Source organism: Oncorhynchus mykiss, chromosome 18 (assembly GCF_013265735.2).
Source record: "Oncorhynchus mykiss isolate Arlee chromosome 18, USDA_OmykA_1.1, whole genome shotgun sequence".
Classification (NCBI taxonomy): domain Eukaryota; kingdom Metazoa; phylum Chordata; class Actinopteri; order Salmoniformes; family Salmonidae; genus Oncorhynchus; species Oncorhynchus mykiss.
The window spans coordinates 4,149,341-4,165,595 of record NC_048582.1 but is presented as its reverse complement, the minus strand read 5'-3'; the positions used below and the strand labels follow the sequence as shown (position 1 = coordinate 4,165,595).

At 46.2% G+C, this 16,255-nt stretch overlaps 1 protein-coding gene across 2 annotated transcripts in view; it reads left to right on the top strand.

The window, feature by feature from the left end:
• LOC110512986 (protocadherin-9) overlaps positions 1–16,255 on the top strand; it is a 550,907-nt gene that overhangs the window by 131,043 nt on the left and 403,609 nt on the right. The window lies entirely within an intron of this gene.

The window sequence follows — 16,255 nt, the reverse complement described above, 5'->3', positions numbered from 1 at the left end:
GGAGAAGGAGGGTATTGTATACTGTAGATAGTATTACTATGAAGGAGGGTATTGTATACTGTATATAGTATTACTATAAAGGAGGGTATTGTACACTGTAGATAGTATTACTATGAAGGAGGGTGTTGTATACTGTAGATAGTATTACTATGAAGAAGGGTGTTGTATACTGTATATAGTATTACTATGAAGGAGGGTATTGTATACTGTATATAGTATTACTATGAAGGAGGGTGTTGTATACTGTATATAGTATTACTATGAAGGATGGTATTGTATACTGTAGATAGTATTACTATGAAGAAGGGTGTTGTATACTGTAGATAGTATTACTATGAAGGAGGGTATTGTATACTGTAGATAGTATTACTATGAAGGAGAAGGAGGGTATTGTATACTGTAGATAGTATTACTATGAAGGAGAAGGAGGGTGTTGTATACTGTAGATAGTATTACTATGAAGGAGAAGGTGGGTATTGTATACTGTAGATAGTATTACTATGAAGGAGGATGTTGTATACTGTAGATAGTATTACTATAAAGGAGGGTGTTGTATACTGTATATAATATTACTATGAAGGAGGCTGTTAAAGGACACACGTCTTGTTATCTTTCTAGAGGAAACTAACAGTTCTCTCTTTAGGTTTTATATGGAGAAAGCATGTACATGTATTCCGTTTAGGATTACACAGGCAGGCCTTGGGAGCGTGTTCTTCCCTAATTGGTCTTTTGACCAATCAGATCAGGTCTGAGAAATATCTGATATGAAACGACAGGATGTGATTGGTCAAAAGACCAATTATTGGAAAAACGTATCAGAATTGTGCTGCCAGCCGTATAAACCTGTTTTACACTTAAAGTTTGTTCTGTGAGTAGAAGTTCCTGTTCAGTGTTTCTTCTTCTAACCAGGAAGTGGAACACTACGTTCCTTTATTGCTTATCTGATTGGTGTTGGAGAATAGCTTACTGCTCAGCCTGATTGATTGGTGTTGGAGAATAGTTTACTGCTCAGCCTGATTGATTGGTGTTGGAGAATAGTTTACTGCTCAGCCTGATTGATTGGTGTTGGAGAATAGTTTACTGCTCAGCCTGATTGATTGGTGTTGGAGAATAGCTTACTGCTCAGCCTGATTGATTGGTGTTGGAGAATAGTTTACTGCTCAGCCTGATTGATTGGTGTTGGAGAATAGCTTACTGCTCAGCCTGATTGATTGATTGATTGGTGTTGGACAATAGCTTACTGCTCAGCCTGATTGATTGGTGTTGGAGAATAGTTTACTGCTCAGCCTGATTGATTGGTGTTGGAGAATAGTTTACTGCTCAGCCTGATTGATTGGTGTTGGAGAATAGCTTACTGCTCAGCCTGATTAATTGATTGATTGGTGTTGGAGAATAGTTTACTGCTCAGCCTGATTGATTGGTGTTGGAGAATAGCTTACTGCTCAGCCTGATTGACTGATTTTAGAGAATAGCTTACTGCTCAGCCTGATTAATTGATTGATTGGTGTTATAGAATATCTTACTGCTCAGCCTGATTGATTGATTGATTGGTGTTATAGAATAGCTTACTGCTCAGCCTGATTGATTGGTGTTGGAGAATAGCTTACTGCTCAGCCTGATTGATTGATTGATTGGTGTTGGAGAATAGCTTACTGCTCAGCCTGATTGATTGGTGTTATAGAATAGCTTACTGCTCAGCCTGATTGATTGGTGTTGGAGAATAGCTTACTGCTCAGCCTGATTGATTGATTGATTGGTGTTGGAGAATAGCTTACTGCTCAGCCTGATTGATTGGTGTTATAGAATAGCTTACTGCTCAGCCTGATTGATTGATTGATTGGTGTTATAGAATAGCTTACTGCTCAGCCTGATTGATTGGTGTTGGAGAATAGCTTACTGCTCAGCCTGATTGATTGGTGTTGGAGAATAGCTTACTGCTCAGCTTGATTGATTGATTGATTGGTGTTATAGAATAGCTTACTGCTCAGCCTGATTGATTGGTGTTATAGAATAGCTTACTGCTCAGCCTGATTGATTGATTGATTGGTGTTATAGAATAGCTTACTGCTCAGCCTGATTGATTGGTGTTATAGAATAGCTTACTGCTCAGCCTGATTGATTGGTGTTGGAGAATAGCTTACTGCTCAGCCTGATTGATTGGTGTTGGAGAATAGCTTACTGCTCAGCCTGATTGATTGAAGTACTTATTGTTGTTTACTCTTATAGTGGAATAATGAGAATCTGTGACACACAGAGTTGAGTATTTCTTATGTTCATTGGAGCAAATGTCACTACGGTGTGACTGAATGGGTGAATGAAACAGTTTAATACGTCTAGTTTTGTTTTCCAAACTCGTTGTCAGATCAATACGTAGAGAAAATGTTCAGAAAGTCAATGACCGCCTGCTGTGTTCCCTTAGACTACACACCAGACGAACAACAAGCAACAAAACCACCTACACACACACTACTGTGTTCCCTTACACTACACACCACACTAGCACCACGAAAGAAAACACCTACACACACCCTCTAACAAGCTCGTCTGCGCCTGTCGGCCTCCTCAGGGCTTTGCGTGGGTGGCGGGAAAGATCCTGCTCTCTGATTGGTTGGCAGCGTGATGCTGCCTGCTATACTGCTACAGTGGCAAGGAAGAGAAGGTGAACCCTTTGGAATTACCTGGATTTCTGCATAAATTGGTCATAAAATTTGATCTGATCTTCATCTACTGTAAGTCACAATAATAGGACAAACATAGTGAGCTTAAACTAATAACACAGACATTATTGTAATTTTCTGTCTAATTTGAATACATAATTTAAACATTAAACGTAGGTTGGAAAAAGTATGTGAACCCCCTAGGCTAATTTTTTTTTTTTTTTTTTTTTACCTTTTATTTAACCAGGCAAGTCAGTTAAGAACAAATTCTTATTTTCAATGACGGCCTGGGAACAGTGGGTTAACTGCCTGTTCAGGGGCAGAACGACAGATTTGTACCTTGTCAGCTCGGGGGTTTGAACTCACAACCTTCCGGTTACTAGTCCAACGCTCTAACCACTAGGCTACCCTGCCGCCCCTAATGACTTCTCCAAAAGCTAATTGGAGTCAGGAGTCAGCTAACCTGGAGTCCAATCAATGAGACGAGATTGGAGATGTTGGTTAGAGCTGCCTTGCCCTATAAAAAACACTCACAACATTTGAGTTTGCTATTCACAAGAAGCATTGCCTGATGGGAACCAGGCCTGGAACAAAAGAGATCTCAGAAGACCTCAGAATAAGAAGCATTGCCTGATGGGAACCAGGCCTGGAACAAAAGAGATCTCAGAAGACCTCAGAATAAGAAGCATTGCCTGATGGGAACCAGGCCTGGAACAAAAGAGATCTCAGAAGACCTCAGAATAAGAAGCATTGCCTGATGGGAACCAGGCCTGGAACAAAAGAGATCTCAGAAGACCTCAGAATAAGAAGCATTGCCTGATGGGAACCAGGCCTGGAACAAAAGAGATCTCAGAAGACCTCAGAATAAGAAGCATTGCCTGATGGGAACCAGGCCTGGAACAAAAGAGATCTCAGAAGACCTCAGAATAAGAAGCATTGCCTGATGGGAACCAGGCCTCGAACAAAAGAGATCTCAGAAGACCTCAGAATAAGAAGCATTGTCTGATGGGAACCAGGCCTGGAACAAAAGAGATCTCAGAAGACCTCAGAATAAGAAGCATTGCCTGATGGGAACCAGGCCTGGAACAAAAGAGATCTCAGAAGACCTCAGAATAAGAAGCATTGCCTGATGGGAACCAGGCCTGGAACAAAAGAGATCTCAGAAGACCTCAGAATAAGAAGCATTGCCTGATGGGAACCAGGCCTGGAACAAAAGAGATCTCAGAAGACCTCAGAATAAGAAGCATTGCCTGATGGGAACCAGGCCTGGAACAAAAGAGATCTCAGAAGACCTCAGAATAAGAAGCATTGCCTGATGGGAACCAGGCCTGGAACAAAAGAGATCTCAGAAGACCTCAGAATAAGAAGCATTGCCTGATGGGAACCAGGCCTGGAACAAAAGAGATCTCAGAAGACCTCAGAATAAGAAGCATTGCCTGATGGGAACCAGGCCTCGAACAAAAGAGATCTCAGAAGACCTCAGAATAAGAAGCATTGCCTGATGGGAACCAGGCCTGGAACAAAAGAGATCTCAGAAGACCTCAGATTAAGAATTGTTGACTTGCATAACGCTGGAAAGGGTTACAAAAGTATCTCTAAAAGACTCGATGTTCATCAGTCCACGGTAAGACACATTGTCTATATCCCTCCCTCCCTCCCTCCCTCCCTCCCTCCCTCCCTCCCTCCCTCCCTCCCTCCCTCCCTCCCTCCCTCCCTCCCTCCCTCACTCCCTCCCTCCCTCCCTCCCTCCCTCCCTCCCTCCCTCCCTCTCTCCCTCCCTCCCTCCCTCCCTCCCTCCCTCCCTCCCTCCCTCCCTGTCCCTCCCTCCCTCCCTCCCAAATCCCTCCCTCCCTCCCTGTCCACTGGCTATCCCTCCCTCCCTGTCCCTCCCTCCCTATCCCTCCCTCCCTCCCTGTCCACTGGCTATCCCTCCCTCCCTCCCTGTCCCTCCCTCCCTCCCTCCCTCCCTCCCTGTCCCTCCCTCCCTGTCCAGTGGGTTGTGCCTTAAGACTCTAGACATGTGTCATGTCTGCTGTATCCTTGTCACTCTACCCCGCCCTTACTCAGATGGCCCTCGATCGCCTTCCCTCTCTTCATCATCAACCCTCCCTCACCCCTTACCCTCCCTCACCCCTTACCCTCGCAGTCCTTAAGACTATTGTCATATCCACTGTATCGCTGTCTGTTTCCCTCCACAACCACCTACTCACCCATCCCTCGTCCCTCAGGCCTCATTTCCTGGCCACTCCGGGACGGTAAAGAAGCAGGACGCCGCTGTCGGCCTGCTGATACTCTAGCTGCATTATTTTCCGTGTCACTGCCCTCCAGATCCAGCAGGATGATGGAAGTGTGGAGAGGACCCAGGCTGTCCAAAACGGAAAGCACTCCTCTCTCTCTCTCTCGTCCTCCAGAGTGATTGGCCGCGACCAGCCTTGCGCCAAATGTCACGATGCATTAAATAGAGTTGTAGACCAAAGAGAGAGAGAGAGATTCTATCTAAGATATGGGCCCGTAGGCTTTCTGCAGTGTAGGATGAGAGAGAGAGAGAGGAGGGTGACTACACACAGGATCTCTGATATGGGCCCTCAGGCTGTCTGCAGTGTAGGATGAGAGAGAGAGAGAGAGAGAGATAGAGAGAGAGAGGGAGAAAATGGTGACAATATACAGTGTCTCTGATAGGGGCCCTCGAGCACTTTGTAGTATTACTTTGCTTAGTCTGTCTAACCCTGACTTGACCCAGTCCTACAGTAGAGGAGACTGACTCCCTGACTTGACCCAGTCCTACAGTAGAGGAGACTGTCTCCCTGACTTGACCCAGTCCTACAGTAGAGGAGACTGTCTCCCTGACTTGACCCAGTCCTACAGTAGAGGAGACTGTCTCCCTGACTTGACCCAGTCCTACAGTAGAGGAGACTGTCTCCCTGACTTGACCCAGTCCTACAGTAGTTACAGTAGAGGAGACTGACTCCCTGACTTGACCCAGTCCTACAGTAGAGGAGACTGACTCCCTGACTTGACCCAGTCCTACAGTAGATGAGACTGTCTCCCTGACTTGACCCAGTCCTACAGTAGAGGAGACTGACTCCCTGACTTGACCCAGGCCTACAGTAGTTACAGTAGAGGAGACTGCCTCCCTGACTTGACCCAGTCCTACAGTAGAGGAGACTGTCTCCCTGACTTGACCCAATCCTACAGTAGAGGAGACTGTCTCCCTGACTTGACCCAGTCCTACAGTAGAGGAGACTGACTCCCTGACTTGACCCAGTCCTACAGTAGTTATGGTAGAGGAGACTGACTCCCTGACTTGACCCAGTCCTACAGTAGAGGAGACTGTCTCCCTGACTTGACCCAGTCCTACAGTAGATGGGACTGTCTCCCTGACTTGACCCAGTCCTACAGTAGAGGAGACTGTCTCCCTGACTTGACCCAGTCCTACAGTAGTTACAGTAGAGGAGACTGACTCCCTGACTTGACCCAGTCCTACAGTAGAGGAGACTGACTCCCTGACTTGACCCAGTCCTACAGTAGATGAGACTGTCTCCCTGACTTGACCCAGTCCTACAGTAGAGGAGACTGACTCCCTGACTTGACCCAGGCCTACAGTAGTTACAGTAGAGGAGACTGCCTCCCTGACTTGACCCAGTCCTACAGTAGAGGAGACTGTCTCCCTGACTTGACCCAATCCTACAGTAGAGGAGACTGTCTCCCTGACTTGACCCAGTCCTACAGTAGAGGAGACTGACTCCCTGACTTGACCCAGTCCTACAGTAGTTACAGTAGAGGAGACTGTCTCCCTGACTTGACCCAGTCCTACAGTAGAGGATACTGTCTCCCTGACTTGACCCAGTCCTACAGTAGAGGAGACTGTCTCCATGACTTGACCCAGTCCTACAGTAGAGGAGACTGACTCCCTGACTTGACCCAGTCCTACAGTAGTTATAGTAGAGGAGACTGACTCCCTGACTTCACCCAGTCCTACAGTATTTACAGTAGAGGAGACTGTCTCCCTGACTTGACCCAGTCCTACAGTAGAGGAGACTGCCTCACTGACTTGACCCAGTCCTACAGTAGTTACAGTAGAGGAGACTGTCTCCCTGACTTGACCCAGTCCTACAGTAGAGGAGACTGCCTCCCTGACTTGACCCAGTCATACAGTAGTTATAGTAGAGGAGACTGTCTCCCTGACTTGACCCAGTCCTACAGTAGTTATAGAGGAGACTGCCTCCCTGACTTGACCTAGTCCTACAGTAGAGGTGACTGTCTCCCTGACTTGACCCAGTCCTACAGTAGTTATGGTAGAGGAGACTGTCTCCCTGACTTGACCCAGTCCTACAGTAGAGGAGACTGTCTCCCTGACTTGACCCAGTCCTACAGTAGTAATAGTAGAGGAGACTGTCTCCCTGACTTGACCCAGTCCTATAGTAGTTATAGTAGATGAGACTGTCTCCCTGACTTGACCCAGTCCTACAGTAGAGGAGACTGTCTCCCTGACTTGACCCAGTCCTACAGTAGAGGAGACTGTCTCCCTGACTTGACCCAGTCCTACAGTAGAGGAGACTGTCTCCCTGACTTGACCCAGTCCTACAGTAGTTATAGTAGAGGAGACTGTCTCCCTGACTTGACCCAGTCCTACAGTCGTTATAGTAGAGGAGACTGTCTCCCTGACTTGACCCAGTCCTACAGTAGAGGAGACTGTCTCCCTGACTTGACCCAATCCTACAGTAGTTATTTTAGAGGAGACTGTCTCCCTGACTTGACCCAGTCCTACAGCAGATGAGCCAGCAGACATGTTGCGTCCCAATGCTTTCTGTAATCAGGAGCAGGGTTCTCCACTAGAGCAGAATAATCACTTAATATTTCCTCTGGAAATTTGGACTGTCCATATGCTGCTTCCTTTCAACGAGCGCATTGACTCTTATCCAAGGTAGTACACTATGTAGGGAATCAGGTGCCATGTGGGACTCGCCCAGTGTGTAGAGTAGAGTCCAGTGGAGCAGAAGGAGTCCTTCCTCAGAGCTTTAGTGTTGTGTACATTTACTGAGACTGTACTGTAAGGCCCTGTGGCACACAGACTATTTCCAGCTGACTCAATGAGACTTCATTCAGCTGTCCTCCTCTCAGCTGTCCTCCTCTCATCGTACTGTAAGGCCCAGTGGCAGACAGACTATTTCCAGCTGACTCAATGAGACTTCATTCAGCTGTCCTCCTCTCATCGTTTGGCTGACTCAATGAGACCTCATTCAGCTGTCCTCCTCTCATTGTTTGGCTGAGTCAATGAGACTTCATCCAGCTGTCCTCCTCTCATCGTTTGGCTGACTCAATGAGACCTCATTCAGCTGTCCTCCTCTCATTGTTTGGCTGAGTCAATGAGACTTCATCCAGCTGTCCTCCTCTCATCGTTTGGCTGAGTCAATGAGACTTCATCCAGCTGTCCTCCTCTCATCGTTTGGCTGAGTCAATGAGACTTCATCCAGCTGTCCTCCTCTCATCGTTTGGCTGACTCAATGAGACTTCATTCAGCTGTCCTCCTCTCATCGTTTGGCTGACTCAATGAGACTTCACTCAGCTGTCCTCCTCTCATCGTTTGGCTGAGTCAATGAGACTTAATTCAGCTGTCCTCCTCTAATCGTTTGGCTGAGTCAATGAGACTTAATTCAGCTGTCCTCCTCTCATCGTTTGGCTGAGTCAATGAGACTTAATTCAGCTGTCCTCCTCTCATCGTTTGGCTGAGTCAATGAGACTTCATTCAGCTGTCCTCCTCTCAGCTGTCCTCTTCTCATCGTACTGTAAGGCCCAGGGGCAGACAGACTATTTCCAACTGACTCAATGAGACTTCATTCAGCTGTCCTCCTCTCATCGTTCAGCTGAGTCAATGAGACTTCATCCAGCTGTCCTCCTCTCATCGTTTGGCTGAGTCAATGAGACCTCATTCAGCTGTCCTCTCATCGTTTGGCTGACTCAATGAGACCTCATTCAGCTGTCCTCCTCTCATCGTTTGGCTGACTCAATGAGACCTCATTCAGCTGTCCTCCTCTCATCGTTTGGCTGACTCAATGAGACCTCATCCAGCTGTCCTCCTCTCATCGTTTGGCTGAGTCAATGAGACTTCATTCAGCTATCCTCCTCTCATCATTTGTTGGTTTATAAAACAGTGGTCTGTTTGCTGTCAGACTCCTTGGGAAAGACCAAAACATATCTCTCTCTTATGACAAAGCACTATCTTACAGGACCCAAGGTTCATGTACTCTTTGAAATCTTTGTAGCATTTTGTCTAGCCTGCTTGGAGTCCGAGATGGGCAGGGTTTGCACTTTTGAGATTATTCTATTGGTTCCGTTGAAATGATTTTGAGTTGTATTTGAAACCAGGTCTGATCCTCACACCTGACCCACTGTTCTCTGTCCAAAATGGCCTCTTACATTTATAGTACTACAGAAAACCTTCCTCTCTCTCTCTCTCTCTCTCTCTCTCTCTCTCTCTCTCTCTCTCTCTCTCTCCCACTGTCTCTCTGTCTCTCTGTCTCTCTGTCTCTCTGTCTCTCTCTGTCTCTCTGTCTCTCTGTCTCTCTCTCTCTCTCTCTCTCTCTCTCTCTCTCTCTGTCTCTGTCTCTGTCTCTCTCTCTCTCTCTGTCTCTCTCTCTCTCTCTCTCTCTCTCTCTGTCTCTCTCTCTCTCTCTCTCTCTCTCTCTCTCTCTCTCTGTCTCTCTCTCTCTCACTGTCTCTCTGTCTCTCTCTCTCTCACTGTCTCTCTATCTTGCTCCCTCTCTCTCTCTCACTCTCTTTCTCTCTCGCTTTCTCTCTCTCTCTCTCCCTCTCTCTCTCTGTCCTCTCTCTCTCTCTCTCTCTCCATCCCTCCCCCTCACTCCCATTGGTCAGGGAGTAGTAATGTTGGATCATTTCCCCTCCTCTGTCAGTAGGAGTGAGTCGGTCAGGGAGTAGTAATATTGGATCATTTCCCCTCCTCTGTCAGTAGGAGTGAGTCGGTCAGGGAGTAGTAATGTTGGATCATTCCCCCTCCTCTGTCAGTAGGAGTGAGTCGGTCGGGGAGTAGTAATGTTGGATCATTTCCCCTCCTCTGTCAGTAGGAGTGAGTCGGTCAGGGAGTAGTAATGTTGGATCATTCCCCCTCTGTCAGTAGGAGTGAGTCGGTCAGGGAGTAGTAATGTTGGATCATTCTCCCTCCTCTGTCAGTAGGAGTGAGTCGGTCAGGGAGTAGTAATGTTGGATCATTCCCCCTCCTCTGTCAGTAGGAGTGAGTCGGTCAGGGAGTAGTAATGTTGGATCATTTCCCCTCCTCTGTCAGTAGGAGTGAGTCGGTCAGGGAGTAGTAATATTGGATCATTTCCCCTCCTCTGTCAGTAGGAGTGAGTCGGTCAGGGAGTAGTAATGTTGGATCATTTCCCCTCCTCTGTCAGTAGGAGTGAGTCGGTCAGGGAGTAGTAATGTTGGATCATTTCCCCTCCTCTGTCAGTAGGAGTGAGTCGGTCAGGGAGTAGTAATGTTGGATCATTCTCCCTCCTCTGTCAGTAGGAGTGAGTCGGTCAGGGAGTAGTAATGTTGGATCATTCCCCCTCCTCTGTCAGTAGGAGTGAGTCGGTCGGGGAGTAGTAATATTGGATCATTTCCCCTCCTCTGTCAGTAGGAGTGAGTCGGTCAGGGAGTAGTAATGTTGGATCATTTCCCCTCCTCTGTCAGTAGGAGTGAGTCGGTCAGGGAGTAGTAATGTTGGATCATTTCCCCTCCTCTGTCAGTAGGAGTGAGTCGGTCAGGGAGTAGTAATGTTGGATCATTCTCCCTCCTCTGTCAGTAGGAGTGAGTCGGTCAGGGAGTAGTAATGTTGGATCATTTCCCCTCCTCTGTCAGTAGGAGTGAGTCGGTCGGGGAGTAGTAATGTTGCCAAGGGGAAGAACAGAGAACTGATGTGTGGAGTCACAGCTGGATGGAATTGATGTTGGATGGAAGAGATGTTTCCCCACTCGTCTAGAGAACAGACACACGTGTGTGTGTGTTTGTGCGTGCGTGTGTGTGTGTGTGTCGCCCATATCAGTTAGCTGACTGTGAATTCACATACACACAGGCACACACACACACACACACGCACACGCGCACATAGTTGGCAGTGGAAATAGCCACGGCACAAAATGAAATGTGGTCATAGTATTGATCTATTGATGCAGTCCTTTAGAAGCCTCCAGACTGAGCAGAATCAACTCAGAGTGTGTGTGGGGAGACATATTGTCATTACTGGAAAATACATCAATGTATCCCCATTCTCCCAAACCCAAATGATCTCTCTCCAGCCAAGCTCTCAGGCTGTCCCAAATGGCACCCTATTCCCTATATAGTGCACTACTTTAGACCAGAGCCCTATAGAACCCTATTCCCTATATAGCACACTACTTTAGACCAGGGCCCTATAGAACCCTATTCCCTATATAGTGCACTACTGTAGACCAGAGCCCTATTGAACCCTATTCCCTATATAGTGCACTACTTTAGACCAGGGCTCTATAGAACCCTATTCCCTATATAGTGCACTACTTTATACCAGAGCCCTATAGAACCCTATTCCCTATATAGTGCACTACTTTAGACCAGAGCCCTATAGAACCCTATTCCCTATATAGTGCACTACTGTAGACCAGAGCCCTATTGAACCCTATTCCCTATATAGTGCACTACTTTAGACCAGAGCCCTATAGAACCCTATTCCCTATATAGTGCACTACTTTAGACCAGAGCCCTATAGAACCCTATTCCCTATATAGTGCACTACTTTAGACCAGAGCCCTATAGAACCCTATTCCCTATATAGTGCACTACTTTAGACCAGAACCCTATAGAACCCTATTCCCTATATAGTACACTACTTTAGACCAGGGCCCTGGATATTTGGTACACAGGCTTTAATTCCTGAATGTTTCTACTAGACTAGAATATGAGCTTCACATTTCTTGTACAAGAGTTGAATCAATATAATTATTTTAATCTCACAAAGACATGGCGGTTGGAACCAAAAAAATCTCTAATTTGGTCTCTGGTCTAATGTCCATTGCTCGTGGTTCTTGGACAACAGCAAGTCTCTTCTTATTATTGGTGTCCTTTAGTAGTGGTTTCTTTGCAGCAATTCAACCATGAAGGCCTGATTCACACAGTCTCCTCTAAACAGTTGAGATGTGTCTGTTACTTGAACTCTGTGAAGCTTTTATTTTGGGCTGCAATTTCTGAGGGGCAGTTAAAACTCTAATGAACTTATCCTCTGCAGCAGCGGTAACTCTAATGAACTTATCCTCTGCAGCAGAGGGAACTCTAATGAACTTATCCTCTTATCCTCTGCTGCAGAGGGAACTCTAATGAACTTATCCTCTGCAGCAGAGGGAACTCTAATGAACTTATCCTCTGCTGCAGAGGGAACTCTAATGAACTTATCCTCTGCAGCAGAGGGAACTCTAATGAACTTATCCTCTGCAGCAGAAGTAACTCTAATGAACTTATCCTCTGCAGCAGAAGTAACTCTAATGAACTTATCCTCTGCAGCAGAAGTAACTCTAATGAACTTATCCTCTGCAGCAGAAGTAACTCTAATGAACTTATCCTCTGCTGCAGAGGGAACTCTAATGAACTTATCCTCTGCAGCAGAGGTAACTCTGTCACATTCTGACCTTTCCTTCCTTTGTTTTGTCATTATTTAGTATGGTCAGGGCGTGAGTTGGGTGGGCAGTCTATGTTTGTTTTTCTATGATTTGGGTATTTCTAAGTTTCGGCCTAGTATGGTTCTCAATCAGAGGCAGGTGTCATTAGTTGTCTCTGATTGAGAATCATACTTAGGTAGCCTGGGTTTCACTGTGTGTTTGTGGGTGATTGTTCCTGTCTTTGTACCAGATAGGGCTGTTTTGAGTTCTCACGTTTCTTGTTAGTTTATTCATGTGTAGTGTTTTCATTAAAAAACCATGAATAACCACGACGCTGCGTTTTGGTCCACCTCTCCTTCAACTAAAGAGAACCGTTACAAACTCTACTGATCTTTTCCTCTGCAGCAGAGGTAACTCTGGGTCTTCCTTTCCTGTGGCGGTCCTCATGAGAGACAGTTAACACTAATGAACTTATCCTCTCCAGCAGAGGTAACTCTGGGTCTTCCTTTCCTGTGCCGGTCCTCATGAGAGCCAGTTTCATCGTAGCGCTTGATGTTTTGCGACTGCACTTGAAGAAACTTTCAAAGTTCTTGAAATGTTCGGTATTGACTGACCTTCATGTTTTAAAGCAATGATGGACTGTGATTTCTCTTTGTTTATTTGAGTTGTTCTTGCCACAATATGGACTTGGTCTTTAACCAAATAAGTCTATCTTCTGTATACAATCCTTACCTTGTCACAACACAACTGATTGGCTCAAACACATTAAGAATTACACAAATTAACTTTTAACAAGGCACACCTGACAATTAAAACACATTCCGGGTGACTACCTCATGAAGCTGGTTGAGAGAATGCCAAGAGTGTGCAAAAGCTGTTATCAAGGCCAAGGCTGGCTACTTTGATGAATCTCAAATGTAAAATATATGATGACTTAACAGTGCTTTTTTTTAAAAAACACTACATGATTCCTATTCCTAACCATTTAATAGTGTTGATGTCTTCACTATTCAGTGTACAAAATAGTGCAAAAATAAAGAGAAATTAGTGCGTGTGTCCCAAACTGTTGACTGATGTCATTTGGAACGCATATTTAAGTGTCAGTCACCTTTCATTGGATCTGACAAGAACAAGATGTATCCTATGTGTTTCCTAACTCAATGTTGTCTCATTTCCCTCGCGCTATTCCATACGAGCCCGAGGCAAATACAATTAGGATGTTTACACACGGGGGCAAATGTATTATTGTGGTAGAGCCGGACGGACCTGGCATGTGAATGAGACCGGTGTCGTCAGACGGTCTGTAACACTCGATTGGACAATCTGAGGTCATGTGAATGAGACCGGTGTCGTCAGACTGTCTGTAACACTCGATTGGACAATCTCAGGTCATGTGACTGAGGCTGGTGTCGTCAGACTGTCTGCTGTAACGTAACACTCGATTGGACAATCTGAGGTCATGTGACTGAGACTGGTGTCGTCAGACTGTCTGTAACACTCGATTGGACAATCTCAGGTCATGTGACTGAGACTGGTGTCGTCAGACTGTCTGCTGTAACGTAACACTCGATTGGACAATCTGAGGTCATGTGACTGAGACTGGTGTCGTCAGACTGTCTGCTGTAACGTAACACTCTATTGGACAATCTGAGGTCATGTGACTGAGACTGGTGTCGTCAGACTGTCTGCTGTAACGTAACACTCGATTGGACAATCTCAGGTCATGTGACTGAGACTGGGGTCGTCAGACTGTCTGCTGTAACGTAACACTCTATTGGACAATCTGAGGTCATTTGACTGAGACTGGTGTCGTCAGACTGTCTGCTGTAACGTAACACTCTATTGGACAATCTGAGGTCATGTGACTGAGACTGGTGTCGTCAGACTGTCTGCTGTAACGTAACACTCTGTTGGACAATCTGAGGTCATTTGACTGAGAACGTGGTTGGAATATATTTCCCCAAATACCTTTCTCTCTCTCTGTGTGTGTGTGTGTGTGTGTGTGTGTGTGTGTGTGTGTGTGTGTGTGTGTGTGTGTGTGTGTGTGTGTGTGTGTGTGTGTGTGTGTGTGTGTGTGTGTCAATGGAGAAAGGTGATATCAGCATCCAGCTAGAGGTACACTCTTAGAACCAAGGGTTCCAAAAGGGTTCTTAGGCTGTCCCTTGTTCGTTCCCAGTAGAGCCCTTGTTGGTTCCAAGTAGAACCCTTGTTGGTTCCAAGTAGAACCCTTGTTGGTGCCAGGTAGAATCCTTGTTTGTTCTAGGTGGAACCCATGTTGGTTCCAGGTGGAACCCATGTTGGTTCCAGGTAGAACCCTTGTTGGTTCCAGGTAGAACCATTGTTGGTTCCATGTTGAACCAGGTAGAACCCTTGTTGGTTCCATGTAAAACCCTTGTTGGTTCCAGTTAGAACCCTTGTTGGTTCCATGTAGAACCAGGTAGAACCCTTGTTGGTTCCAAGTAGAACCCTTGTTGGTTCCAGGTAGAACCCTTCCTGGTTCCAGGTAGAACCCGTGTTGGTTCCAGGTAGAACCCGTGTTGGTTCCAGGAAGAACCCTTGTTGGGTCCAGGTAGAACCCGTGATGGTTCCAGGTAGAACCCTTGTTGGTTCCAGGTAGAACCATTGTTGGTTCCATGTTGAACCAGGTAGAACCCTTGTTGGTTCCATGTAAAACCCTTGTTGGTTCCAGTTAGAACCCTTGTTGGTTCCATGTAGAACCAGGTAGAACCCTTGTTGGTTCCAGGTAGAACCCTTGTTGGGTCCAGGTAGAACCCTTGTTGGGTCCAGGTAGAACCCGTGTTGGGTCCAGGTAGAACCCTTGTTGGGTCCAGGTAGAACCCGTGTTGGGTCCAGGTAGAACCCTTGTTGGATCCAGGTAGAACCCGTGTTGGGTCCAGGTAGAACCCTTGTTGGGTCCAGGTAGAACCAGGTAGAACCCTTGTTTGTTCCAGGTAGAACCCTTGTTGGGTCCAGGTAGAACCCTTGTTGGGTCCAGGTAGAACCCGTGTTGGGTCCAGGTAGAACCTGTGTTGGGTCCAGGTAGAACCCGTGTTGGGTCCAGGTAGAACCCTTGTTGGGTCCAGGTAGAACCAGGTAGAACCCGTGCTGGTTCCAGGTAGAACCCTTGTTGGGTCCAGGTAGAACCCTTGTTGGGTCCAGGTAGAACCCTTGTTGGGTCCAGGTAGAACCCTTGTTGGGTCCTGCAGGTTCATTGAGAACAGCACAGTACCTTATATTCTATACAGTGTGCTACTGTTGACCAGGACTCATAGAGAATATCCTCTATACAGTGTGCTACTGTTGACCAGGACTCATAGAGAATATCCTCTATACAGTGTGCTACTGTTGACCAGGACTCATAGAGAATATCCTCTATACAGTGTGCTACTGTTGACCAGGACTCATAGAGAATATCTTCTATACAGTGTGCTACTGTTGACCAGGACTCATAGAGAATATCCTCTATACAGTGTGCTACTGTTGACCAGGACTCATAGAGAATATCTTCTATACAGTGTGCTACTGTTGACCAGGACTCATAGAGAATATCTTCTATACAGTGTGCTACTGTTGACCAGGATTCATAGAGAATATCCTCTATATAGTGGGTTTACTGAGTTAGAGTTCATGGAAGGAAATCAGTCAATAAAAAATGAATTCATTAGGATCTGGTCAGTATCTGGTGAGGTCACATTTATCTCATGAAAACCAGTCAGTATCTGGTGTGACCATTTACCTCATGAAAACCAGTCAGTGTCTGGTGTGACCATTTACCTCATGAAAACCAGTCAGTATCTGGTGTGACCATTTACCTCATGAAAACCAGTCAGTATCTGGTGAGGTCACATTTATCTCATGAAAACCAGTCAGTATCTGGTGTGACCCCCATTTACCTCATGCAAACCAGTCAGTATCTGGTGAGGTCACATTTACCTCATGAAAACCAGTCAGTATCTGGTGAGGTCACAT